This window comes from Lynx rufus, unplaced genomic scaffold (assembly GCF_022079265.1).
Source record: "Lynx rufus isolate CCGP_SWC_20201006 ecotype Redwood Valley unplaced genomic scaffold, mLynRuf1.p SCAF_4, whole genome shotgun sequence".
NCBI classification, from domain to species: domain Eukaryota; kingdom Metazoa; phylum Chordata; class Mammalia; order Carnivora; family Felidae; genus Lynx; species Lynx rufus.
Window position 1 is genome coordinate 27,281,636 of NW_025814856.1, and position 13,379 is coordinate 27,295,014.

A 13,379-nucleotide genomic window follows, 5' to 3' on the forward strand; every position below is an offset into this window, starting at 1 on the left:
ATATCTCGGAAACAAAATTAATGTTGATGTGTTTTCTTTTTATTTTTCTGTAGTTTTAAAATATTCTTTAATAAATTGGAACTATTATTAGGAAACATTCAATGATATTGTAAATACTCCCTAGATGTACTGTTGACCAGTGTGTTGTGCTAAGGGACTGCGACAGAAAAAATAAAAGCAGCACTAGAGATAAATATAACTCCTGACAAATAGGATACTCTGGGGAAAGAGGCATATGTCGGTGTGAGGTTTGTAATGTGAGTAGAAAGTGAGACATACAGTCGGGAGAACTGATGGGTGAAAGCCAGGAAGACTTCTCAAAGAAGGTAGCATGTAAGTTTTATATGAAAAAAGACTGGAGGACCATCTGGTGGAACAGTGGGAGAAGGTTCTGTCATCAGTGGGCTTCACCACACACACTGAAGCCCAGGCCTGCAATGAAAATCATAAAGTCCACCTTCAGCGACTCCTTTTTGCTTCTTTACCAATTACACTGTTCCCTTCTTTCTCAGCCTCCTTCTTTAGACACTCCTAAAGCTTTTTGGAGCCCAATGTAGACTACCATTACCCCAGAAAAGAGTCCTCTTAATTGGGCCCAGGATTCATTCTTCATTGGTATTTGTAATTATACATTTACTCTACCTATTTTCTAGTGATGAAATAAAGGATGTCCCCAATCTTAAATTAGTTGCAAGTGTCAGACAAGCAGGTAGGAAAGATTAGCCAAGAAGATAGGTCAGAGCAATCAAAACCCTATCATATGGCAAATGACTACCTATTTGAAAATCTTTTGCTGTTATAGGTAATTTTGATATGCTAGCTATTTTTCAGAAATAAAAAAAAATAGTGAAGGAATATAACTATACTTACTTTCTATTTTTTAAAGACTGACTTACTGCTAATAATCTCTCTCCAGGAAAAACTTACAACTGGAAAGTGTTATGAAAATATTGCACAAAATGCACCATGGGTTAAAAAAAAATGAAGATTTAAATACAGGAAATAATCTTTGTTAAATATGTGTTCTAGAGAGATCCACTATGTCCCAATCCTTAAATTAGAAAGTCAGCAGAAAGATGAACTGAATCCCAGATGTTAATTGCACAGGCTTACTGGATTAGAACTACAGATAATTAACTGCTCAATTTTAATATGCATTGGGTTAAATGGATGATAAGATTTTCAGTAGTCGGTTTTGAGGTCCAGAAGGGAAAGATTATTTCTTTACAGGCTGGGAGCCCTAAGAGCCAAAGACATTTAAAATGTCTGTATTTAGTGAGTAAGAAGTTAGGTAAACAGAAGAGGTTAGGGAATGGTGTAAACTTCCTGAAAGAGAATACACAAGTTCAACTTCAAACTGCATTTTCCTATTTGAAATTTAGAATATAATTTTGTATGGGAAAGGCGGTTTGATTTTTTTTTTTTATTGTAGCTTCAGTGATTAGCATTCCTGTCCCATAATGTCAACATTAAATCCAGACAGATCCAAAGTCCATTACTTCCTATCTGCAGAAAAAAGACACTCAGTGTTTATCGCCTAGATAATTAAATTTTTTATGTCCTTAAGAATTCAGGAGCATGCTACGGTTAATTGGGAAAACTGTGAATTATGTCTAAGTTGCCCCCCCTTTTTTTTATTAAACTTGTAACAAAGCAAATGATGAAGAACAATTTGCCAATGCTGAGTGTCCAGACAAAAATATGCTGAGAGAATTCATACCAACAGATACCATTAAAAAGTTGGCTGCAGAGGTAGATGATGAAGGTTGAGGAGATACAGGACTGTAAGGACCACTGTTGGGCAGGAAAAAAGCCCCCTCGTCCATCTACCTAACATTTGGGCTGCTCAAACAGTTGGGCTGCCATCAACTACAGGGGTATTACCCTGAGACCCTGGAATACAAGTAAGTTTGCCCAAGCACTGTGGATATCAATTCTCTTTGTACACCAGAATTATCTGTGGAGCTTGTCAAAAAAGATGGTATTCTGGGCTCCATTCCCCCCAAATCCTGCTTTAAGAGGTGAAGGGGAGACCCAGGATATTCTATTATTTCTTTTAACAAACTTCACAGTGGAAGTTCATCTATGTTTGATATTTTGATTTTTTAATTAAAAAAAATCAAATATAGTTAGCATTCTGGTGATCATTTTATTTGAAAGATGGGATATGCTCAGGGGTAAATGACATAATAGAGGTAAGATAGTATTAAGGATTCCCTATAATGTGTTTTTTTTTTTTAAACTTTTTTTAACGTTTATTTATTTTTGAGACAGGGAGAGACAGAGCATGAACAGGGGAGGGTCAGAGAGAGGGAGACACAGAATATGAAGCAGGCTCCAGGCTCTGAGCTGTCAGCACAGAGCCCGACGCGGGGCTAGAACTCACGGACCGCAAGATCATGACCTGAGCCGAAGTTGGCCGCCTAACCAACTGAGCCACCCAGGCGCCCCTATAATGTGTTTTTTTAATGGACTTTAGAATCATTAGTCCACCCAGAGGTGAATGACTTTCCCAAGGTCACAGAGAACATACAAAAAGAGGTAAAAATTGGATTCTCATATTAGAAAGTATATACCTTTTGCAATTATAATTGTCCAACAAACTATAAATTAGGAAATATTAATATCTGAAGGGTCATTGCCATATTTCCTAAATTTTAAGCTGCCTATTTGTACATTTTTAACATAGAGATACAGCTTATGATTGATTTAAGTATTTACTACGGTGGCATTTCATTTTTCCAAAATATAAAATCAGTGGTGTTACAACTAACAGCATGATGGAATCAAGGAAGTATGGTGCCTGCGTGCATGTGTATGTGTGTGTGTGTGTGTGTGTGTTGTGTAACACAAGTACCATTTCTCTGAAACAAGGCTTTCTATTAATTAGTTCTGTCTGTTGTGGCTTACTGTCAATGTCTCAAGAGAATCAAGACTGACCTGGGCTAGAACTGGAAATAAACTCTTGGATTCTATGTGCCTGCTAATGTCAGCATCTAACCATTCACTGAGTACTGATGATTCCATTTCCATTTTTACAGACATTTCTCTCCTTCCCAACATTACTGCTTCAATTGTTTCCACTATTACAACACTAACCCAGTATACAACAGACTGGCCACACGTATCCTCATGAAACACATAATTTGATCCTGTTACTTTCTTTTCAGAATCCCAGTGCTCCTAAGCACTTAAGAATCAAGGCCCCTCACCCCTGTCCCCCACCAAATGGCATTTAGAATCCTCTGAAATCTGTTCCTACCCTTCCCTTCCAGTCTCATAATTGTCTGCTGCCTCTTCCTGATGGGTTGATCAGTTTAATCATTATTGCTACTTTTAGAACTTACAGCCTGTCTACCACATTTCTAGCAGTTGAAACTTCTAAGGTCTAACTCACAAGTCATATCGTCCAAACTTTTCCAGTCCTCCCATCAAAATTAATTCCCCCTTCCTCTTTAGCATTCTTGTAGTGGGTTGAACCACGAGCATTTCAGATGACAGAGTTCTGCCATATGAGTGCCTGTCTGTCTATCCAGATAGGAGATAAGCTTCTCGACAACAAAAATTGAGCATAATCATTTTAGTTTCCTCCACAATGTCCAGCAAAATGTACTGCATGTAGTATGTATTTGGGAGGCACAAAATCTTTAACAAAGCCAGAACTGATCCTAAAGCCAGGTGGCCACAGGTTAAAGGTACTATAAATAAAGTTTGAACTGAAATTCTTAGTCCCATGCTGGGTACCTGCAGATCTTCATTAGATTCCATCATGGATGGTATAATTTTAGATAATAGTATGCTGATGATGCACAATCTTCCCCCTCAATCTTGGCTAAACCCAGGATGCAATTTCCTATTTGATTAAGAGTATGACAGCAGTGAGTACTGGATTATAAAAATTTACTGTAGGGTTGAGAATGTAAGTCTAACTGTGGATCAAATGGGAGACATTCTAAATGGCATTTTTTAAAGGAAGTGTTTGAAAAGCTTATTTCAGAATATCCCGCATCAGCTTTAGCATTATGCCAAGTTTTGGTAACAGTCTAATTTCACTCTCCCTTCTGTAGGATCTGGGAAGAATGTGGTGATAACTATCTGTTGCTCAGATGCCTCAGACTATCAATTCTTGTCTTAATTATATATCAACTAGGTAATTTTTACCATTTGCGTACATAGAAGTATACAAGCTTTATAACATATCAGTCTTCACATAGCAGTTCCCAAATTCTGCCTTTAGATTTGTCCTTAATGATAAGAGTTTTTTTTTTTTAAGTTTACTTACTTATTTAGGGAGAGAAAGTAAGAAAGTGTGAATGGGGGAGGGGCAGAGAGAGTGAGAGAGAGAGAGCGAGAGAGCGAGAGAGAGAGAGAGAGAGAGAGAATCCCAAGCAGACTCTGCACTGTCAGCTCAGAGACCAACGCGGAGCTCGAACCCACAAACTATGAGATTATGACCCTAGCTGAAATCAAGAGTCAGCCTCTTGACCAACTGAGCCACCCAGGTGCCCCTAATGATAAGTAATGAAATTACTTTCTCTTTGACATAACCATATTCAAAGGCTTTCTATGTAAAATCCTAGAAGATCCTTTAGAGTTTCCTCTTCTAGCTCACCTCCAGAAATTCTCAAAGGATATTAAAGAATCCTGAAATATATTTGTGGTTTGCATTAAATTTTTTAACCATTGATCGTATCTTCATCACAATGACCCGCTTAAAGAGTGGGCAATTCAAACTGCTCCTATAATGGTTCACTAGCCGCAGCAATCACATTTGTAAGAAGGCAAAGGCTTTATGTCCAACATTAGGAGTATGAATTATAGGTTATATACTAAAGCTAAGTAAAATATACTAATATGAAGTATACATACTAATATAACTCTTATTTATACACAAACACACATACGCACATACTTTTATGATTACAAAAATAACAGTCTGAGCCCTTGATCTCTACTGGCACATTTTTAAGTGCTTTAAATGCATTCGTATTATATGCCCACAACGTTCCTGGGGATAAGAGCTTCATCTCCACTTCACAGATCGGGAAATTGAGACCAAGGTGACATAGGGAAGAAAACAAGAACATTAATAAAGTATTAACTTGACAGCCTTCCATTTCATCCTCCATGTTAATCCATCCCCTCTGTGCCATGGGATGCATTAAATAGTGTGTGTAAAAGAGCTCATTTCATGACTTCATTTCACCTGGGTAATTTCCATCCTGATAAAAGAACACATTAGCTGTGCACCTTATCTTTCCCTTCTGAAACCACAGCACTGTTTCTGAGTCCTAGCTTGTAATACCGTAATAAAATGCAACATGTGGTCCTGTGAGTCATATCCCTTCTCCACACTTCTAATCTTGAAGTTCTATGGTTCCAATTCTATGAAGGGTCTTAGAAAAGAATGCCCCCTTAAGTTAAACTTTACCCCCAAAGCCCAAGCCTCTCTTCCTAGGACTTCTTAAAAGTCTGGTCATATTTTAGTACCTACAGTAAAAAAAAAAAAAAAAGCAATCTTTTTTTTTTAAAGATTTGGTTTCATTTTACTGTTTACTTGGACCAAGAATAATTTATCATGCCTGTTAAATATAAGCTGCTTTCCTGGATATTATGAGAAACACAGGACAGAGTGCCTGAAGGACCGTCCGTTCTGAGACGAGAAATGATGGAAATGCACAAAAAAGTATAAATAAATAAATAAACAAATAACTCTGCAGATAAAAAAAATAATAATTTAACCCATAAGTGTAATAAAAGAGATGTTGCATAGAGCACATGATTGTCAATTGAATTGTACTACTAACTATTTCACAAAGAAGCATTCATTCCCAGCAGGAATCATTTCCTCCTCTCATTACACCCAAAATGTAAAAGCAACACAGTAAATGATCACTTTTATCACTTTCATTATTATTAGTAGTATATATATTAGTAGTATATATTATTAGTATCATAAATATAATATATTATATTAGTGTGATACTGACCACTTACAAAGAAATTTTGCCCACAACCACCTCATTAGATAAGATTCTACTACTATGGGACATCTGATGCAAAGCAGGAATTTGGGGAAATGTGGAACAAGTTTGTGTTGGATCCCTGCTCTCAAGGAACATCTGAATCCATGAAATAAAGCTAGGAACCAGAGAAATTGAGGAAGATCCGTTTCACCAGGAATGCAAGATGAATTCAGAAAAAACACAAATGTCTCCAGACTCAATCAGATGGTTGAGGTAGAAATCTACCATTTAGGTAACAAGAGTCTGGTAGCAAGATCATAGGACAGGTTTAAATACCTAAGAGTTTGTTTTACAGTACAAAGTGGTCTTGCCTGAAAACACTCAACTTAGGACACAGAGGAGAAGTAAAGACCAGTATTACAGCCTGAGAAGTGATGATATGGTGAGATCTTTTCTAGAAACAAGGCTTCAGAGAAGTTATCCATTTGGAAGCAGTTTAATTGAAAACCCACAGCGAAGTCTTACAAAAAGAGAGAGACAACTTCTTAAAATTTACACCAACAGAAAGCACTTAGGAAGGAAGAATAAATGTTAGTTAAACTTTAAAGATTAAATTACAAATTTACTCAATGGATTTAAACTTTCTCTGCACAAGTAGCAATTTTAAGTCATAAGGGATCTGAAATGTTTCCAGAGTTCTAAAATCGACTATTTTACTCCAGTGAAAAAAAGATCTTCACTTCTAGCGCTGAGCACATAGCAAATCCTCTGCCTTGTAATGAATGGGCTAGTATAAGTGCATAGTTTCATTGAAATAATTTTACTGCTACCTTCCTAGTTTTCTGTTAATTATCATTTCAGAATGAGAAAAACTATTACTTTTAAAACCTACATTAAAGAGGGCTTAAGCAAGCATAGAAAAGGAAGGCAGCATGAGAAAATATAAAAAGACGCTATTAATATTAACAGTTATAGTTGGACACTTGTTCATTTAATAAATCTTTGCAATATTAGCAAGATGGATGAGCAGTAGTACAAATGAGAAGAACATGAGATAAGCGATCATTTGTTATCATTACTGAGATATAAAGTATGATTCAGTGTTTCATAATGGATGTTAAATTTGATTTAACATATGGTTGGCTCATTTGCTGAAAACTACCCTTAAAGATATAAACTCATTCTAAAGTCAAAGCCATTGTCTTAATAGCAGGCTCGGAATTATCTCTCCATAAAAGTCTGAATAAACTCAGTAAACACAGACTTGGGGAGAGGATGTGCAAAAGCCGTTTTTCAAAACAAAACAAAACAAATGTACCGTATACCCTGACTCACTGAACATATTACAGAAAGTGTTGCTGCCCATGATGAAAAAGTAAAGAATTAATGTGATAAAGTAAATTATAGATCTTCTAAAAATTAAAGAATTAATGTATCTTAATACCCATACAGATGCAGTGTGTTTAAACAGTCAAATGATCAGTAGAGAAACTGTTAGGATTCTAAGTGTTCCAGCCGCTACTTAAGAAATCTTCCTTTGTCAACTTCATCTCTATAATCTTGTAAGTTCCCACCTTAAATTTGGTGGATTAAGCAGATCACTGCAAGTACTGTTAAAGTCATTTATAATCTATCCTTGTACTTTGGGAGTGATCCAACCTGGAATGAGAGACTTAGAAATATTTGTGACATGAGTATATTGCTACGAGCCACTCAAATTTGTCTGAGTTCTCAGTTCTATCAAGAGAAATACATTAAAAAATTTTTGAACAGTTTATCTACCTCCTAGAGACACAAAATCAGCTTGAAGACTAGATGTCTTTAGCAGTCTTTGTGTTGTGTTGAAGGCTGATTTCATGAGCAGCAAATATCTGTTCTAAAATGAGGTTCAGGGGCGCCTGGGTGGCGCAGTCGGTTAAGCGTCCGACTTCAGCCAGGTCACGATCTTGCAGTCCGTGAGTTCGAGCCCCGCGTCAGGCTCTGGGCTGATGGCTCAGAGCCTGGAGCCTGTTTCCGATGGTGTGTCTCCCTCTCTCTCTGCCCCTCCCCCGTTCATGCTCTGTCTCTCTCTGTCCCAAAAAATAAATAAACGTTGAAAAAAAAAATTTTAAATGAGGTTCATTGGGGCACCTGGGTGGTTCAGTCAGTTGAGCAACTGACTCTTGATTTCGGCTCAGATCATGATGCCAGGGTCATGGATTGAGCCCTGTGTCGGGGTCTGTGCTGGGCGTGAAGCCTACTTGAGATTCTCTGGCTCTCCCTTTGTCCCTCTCCCCTGCTTGCTCGCTCTCTCTCTCTCTCTCTCTCTCTCTCTCTCAAAAAAGTAACAATAAATAATAAAATAAAATCAGGTTCATTAATAAAATGTCTATCTTACAAACAAAACTTGACTCTTCTGTTTTTACTGATGATTATGTCTTTCCACATCTTTGGGTACCTATTCTTATAATCCATCCTACACTCATCCAAAATAAGAGACTACTAGGCAGCTCTATTATTGTGCCTTTGAAAATGATCTAGATGTGGGGAACAGCATTCCACCTTGTTACATGCATTAACTCAGCATCTGTTGTTAAGTTGCCTCTTATCCAATCAGAGTGTTGTCTAATTTACATTTAGCTATCATATGCAAACCTACAAAAGAGATCTTCAGCCAAATAAGCTTTATGTACCCATTCTTAGGTTATACTCTCTAATGAGTATTACTCTTATTGGGTGTGGATTTTATTTATTGACAACACGGATCCCTATGTTTGACACCAACTAGTCATTGCCAGTGAATCAGTCACTCCTACTCCCTGTGCTTCATTTCCATCAGTTGAAAAATGAGGGGTTCAACTGACATCAGTGATTCAAGAAAAAAAGTATCCACTGCCACGCTGGCTACATAAGACCCTGAGGACTTTGCCTGGGGTTCAACCCAACAGATAAGACCTGAAAATTCAGAGGGCCCCTGAAAATTCTACATTTTAATAAGTTCTCAGATGACTCACAAGGGTATCCCCTTTGGAAATAATAGAATAGATACAGCTAAGACAATCTACAATATTATGTACTGAATTTACTCAACCATTAGGTGAAAAAAGAAAAAAAAAACATTCTGAGTCAGATCAGTAAACTATTGTATGGAGATTTCTAGTAGCCCAATCAGGAAACTGACTTTAAAAGGTCACAGAACCAGAGTGGCCTGATGGAGATGGGAAACCCAGCAGCCAGGGTTTCAAGTTCCTACTCTGCTCTCTTCCCAGCTCTATGACTCTGGTCATATCTGCTACCTTCTCAAAACTTAGGACCCCTTCTCTAAGAAATGGGGATGATGAATTCTACCTTAGAAGGAGATTGTCCAAGTTAACTTAAAAAATATGCATGCAAAACACTTTCCAAATCAAAGTATGTTAGATTAGTGGGAAGACTGCAGTTAGGGGCTTCACGCACTGTCCCATCTTTATAGCACTTAGCTATACCACATAGAGGCTAGTAAAGAAACAACGGTCTGAAGGAATAGAATTTAAGCCAACTACCTAGGAGATGGTATTGACTGGAGACCTTCTTTTTTTTTAATTTTTAAATGTTTATTTATTTTTGAGAGAGAGAGAGAGAAAGCAGAGGAGGGGGAAGGGCAGAGAGAGGGACACAAAGAATCTGAAGCAGGTTCCAGGCTCCGAGCTGTCAGCCCTGAGCCTGATGCAGGGTTTGAATCCACAAACCATGAGATCATGATCTGAGCCGAATTTGGATGCTTAACCGACTGAGCCACCCAGGTGCCCCTCACTGGATACATTCTTATTAGGAGCCTACCATGTGTGATATCACCACTGTGATAGTCCTGCTGCCCGTTAAATGCTTTCCCCCACTCCTTGCCCTATTCTATGACCCAAAAGGCCGCCTTCATGGACTACAGTGATGGGCCTCTTGCCTTCTAGCATTCCAGGTAATCTAGTCAGTAAGGGTTCTAGCTGGAGATCAATGGAGAGAAAAAAGGGAAGTCAAGCCTCCACTCAGAGATCCATGGTTCTTTCAAGGAAGATTGCTCTTCAAAATTCCCTTTCATATTAGGGTGCAAGATCACTCCCTCTGCTTCCTATCTTTGGGCTTGGGTCCTGACAGCCCCAGTGCTGCTCCCTCCAGGCTCCTGCATTACCCTGGAATCCCCTACATACCAGTTGCACCTCTGTAAACAGAAACAGTCCCTTTCTAAAGAATCCCTCCCAAACTCATCCTCATATGACTGTGCTCCCTGTTCTGTTTGGGAGGCCAATAAAAGTATTATGTTAGGAGTTTGGGAATAAGGTAAAAAAAAAAAAAAACAAAAAATAGTTGTCATCCCTTGCCCTCGCGGAGTACTAAAGAGGAATGCTATGATAACAAAAAAGCCTAATAAAAACAGCTACCGTGTTTTGGAACATACCACACGCCAAAACTACAAAAACTGCACTTCTGAAGCTGCTACTGTTATGATCCCTATTTTGCAAATGGAAACAAAACTAAACAAAAATAATAATAATAAAACGCAAAGCTCAGAAATATGAAGCCCACAGAAATATTAAGGAACAGAACTTAGATTCATGCCAGAGTCACCCCAATCCAGAAGACATCCTCTTAAATATGGGGGTATTACCAGATTTACCTCAACAATATTCCTGCCAGATGGACATTCAGTGTGAGTATAAGAAATTCCCTCTTATCCCATTTCCCATGCCAAATCTGGCCATGCACAGAAAGCCCTATATAGAAGTTAGGGAGAATTGAAATCTACCTTTCTTATCACTTCCACATATCCATTTGTTTATGAGTTCTCTCTTTTGTGAGCTAACACATGTCTCCAGAAAGATGCATTCTTCCAAAACCAGCAGCCTTTGTTTAAACTGTCACATCTGTCATTTTCTTGCACAACTCAAGGCAAATGCAGGTAAGCAAGGAGAGGACCTTGGGGAGTATCCTGACACTTCTCAGACCTGCATGGTGAGATCAGGCACCTTCCTAACTGACCTCCACTTATGCAATCACCCACTTGCCAGAGTCATCCTTTCTGTATTTATAGCTGGTCGCCCTCTCTGACTGGGGGCCAGAGAACTCAGCTCATCAAATGGCTGGAAAACAGACACCCCAACCCAGGCTGGGCTGACAGGCACACAGCTGCACCAACTTTATTAATTAGTACCCAGACCTTTTGAGAATTGATTTCCACTTTGATCCCGGCCCGCACATTTCTATCTCAGATATATAAACAGCAAATCATGTTATCTTATAATTAAGTGATAATCTTCATGACAGAGAAGATGACAGGACTATAAATGGCTTATGCCAGTGATTAAAATAACTTCCTCCCCCTTCCCACTTAGCCCTGGAAATGTTCTCCAACTTCACAAAGCTATTAGTTGTTAATAAACTCTCCGTGACATGAGCCTCATTTCTATTCAACAAGATCACATATCCATTGAGTTACTCTTCAGAAACCATATACACCTTATTCTTTATGCTTAAATAAGCACACCCTATTAGCCCTAGGAGGCTACACAAATACACAAAACAATTGACTTTAATATTCAGATTGGGAGATTTTGAAGATATGCACACACATAACATACGTTCTAAGTCACGGGAGGGCCAATATTGATATAACGCTGAGCATCTAATACACAGGAAGAATAAATAGCTATAAGAAGGTAAATATAACTTCAAAGAGCACACTGGGTATTTGTTGAGCATTTATTCTATACTGACTACTGTGATAAGTACTCAGGGCATTACAGTAAAATGATACAATCTCTGCCTTTAAAACACAGCAGAGCCAAGTGCCAAGAGGGTGGAAAAGGATTATTCTACCAAGCAACTTGTTGCCACAGTTGTGGAGGATTGGTTGGAAGGAGCACTGGGATTGACTAGCAATGCCCGCCATTAGGGCTGAACATGGGAAGGGCACAGTGCCTTCAATGAATGCTGCACACGTGAACAAACAGATACAAGAATGTCAGCTTTCTGACTGGACTGTGCGCTGCACAGGGGTAAGCTCCACGATTATTCTACCTCCATGTCTCCCAAAACCCTTAACACAGTTTTTTGTTTGTTTGTTTGTTTGTATAAAGCAAACATTCATTCTGCCGGATAGACATCTGGATGGATTACTTTAGTTAGTGTCTGACTAAATTCTGTTGTTATTTTGGAGAGTCTATTTTTTTTAAGTTTATTTATTTATTTTGAGAGAAAGGAGAGTGCGCACGCGCGCACACACACACACACACACACACACACACACACACACACACACACGAGTGGGGGAGGGGCAGGAGAGGGAGGGAGAGAATCCCAAGCAGGTTCCATGATATTGGTGCAGAGCCTGATGTGGGGCTCAGTCTCATGAACTGTGAAATCATGACCTGAGCTGAAATCAAGGGTCAGACACTTAACCGACTGAGCCACCCAGGAGCCCCAAGAAAAGTCTCCTCTAAATGAATTCAATAAACATTTTATACACATGTATGTATGTATGATCCTTTCCTACCCACACATCAAGGCATTTTAAAGACACACTGCAAACTCTCCCAGACAACACATCCTCGGTCACATTATGAGTCTCTTAGCAAAACTGCAACTAATTCTTTAACTTCCAAGTAACACAATATGTATATAAAGTACTGGGAGATGCCCTGATTCCACTGTAAGTAGTAAATTCACTAGTAAATTCAAACTGGCGTGGACAACTGCATTGTTTTCCTAACTATTCTAAATCCATGACATCTTTCTCATTTCCATTTTTTGATGTTTAGGGTACTGCAAATATAAAATCTAGTTGTTTTCTCCTATGTCTCATTAGTCCTCGGTGCCTTTTTTGCTCATCCCAAACTTTTCAAGATTTCATTTGCTATAAAATTTAAATTAAGGAGATAAGCCTCCCATTTTTATATCTAGACCATTCCTGAATTTTGGATCTTAGAAATATGTAATGTATTATTATGTCTTTTGCCAAATGTACTGAACTTTTAATTTTTATATGGTTCATCTACTCTATGATGCTTAGATTTCCATTCAAAAGACATACTTCTTTTTACCCAATCCATACTTTCTGTCTGTTTTTCTGTGTCTTTCTGAGATTCTCTGGTCTCTGTGCTTTGCTTTCTCTTATCCCCACACATTTCAATACCCAAATTCATGGTCTATGTGTGCTTGTGATTTTCCATTCTTCTCCTACTTTTGTTAGAAGCTCTTTTTCCCCCACTCAAGCAAATTCTAAGAGAAAAAGGGAAAAGGAATCATGCAGAACCATCACTGAGGGTCTGAGAGAAACAGCACCCAGGTCTGGGACTGTCCCTAACAGCTATATGATACCTCCCATGGAGTAGCCAGCTTTGGTTTCTTCCTGATCTTCCAGACTGGAGAGTGAAAGAAGACTGTCCAGAGTGCTTCCTAATTCTG

At 38.5% G+C, this 13,379-nt stretch overlaps 1 protein-coding gene across 4 annotated transcripts in view; it reads right to left on the reverse strand.

Moving 5' to 3' along the window:
- FHIT (fragile histidine triad diadenosine triphosphatase) overlaps positions 1-13,379 on the reverse strand; it is a 1,417,053-nt gene that overhangs the window by 369,918 nt on the left and 1,033,756 nt on the right. The gene's annotated exons all lie outside the window — the stretch shown is intronic.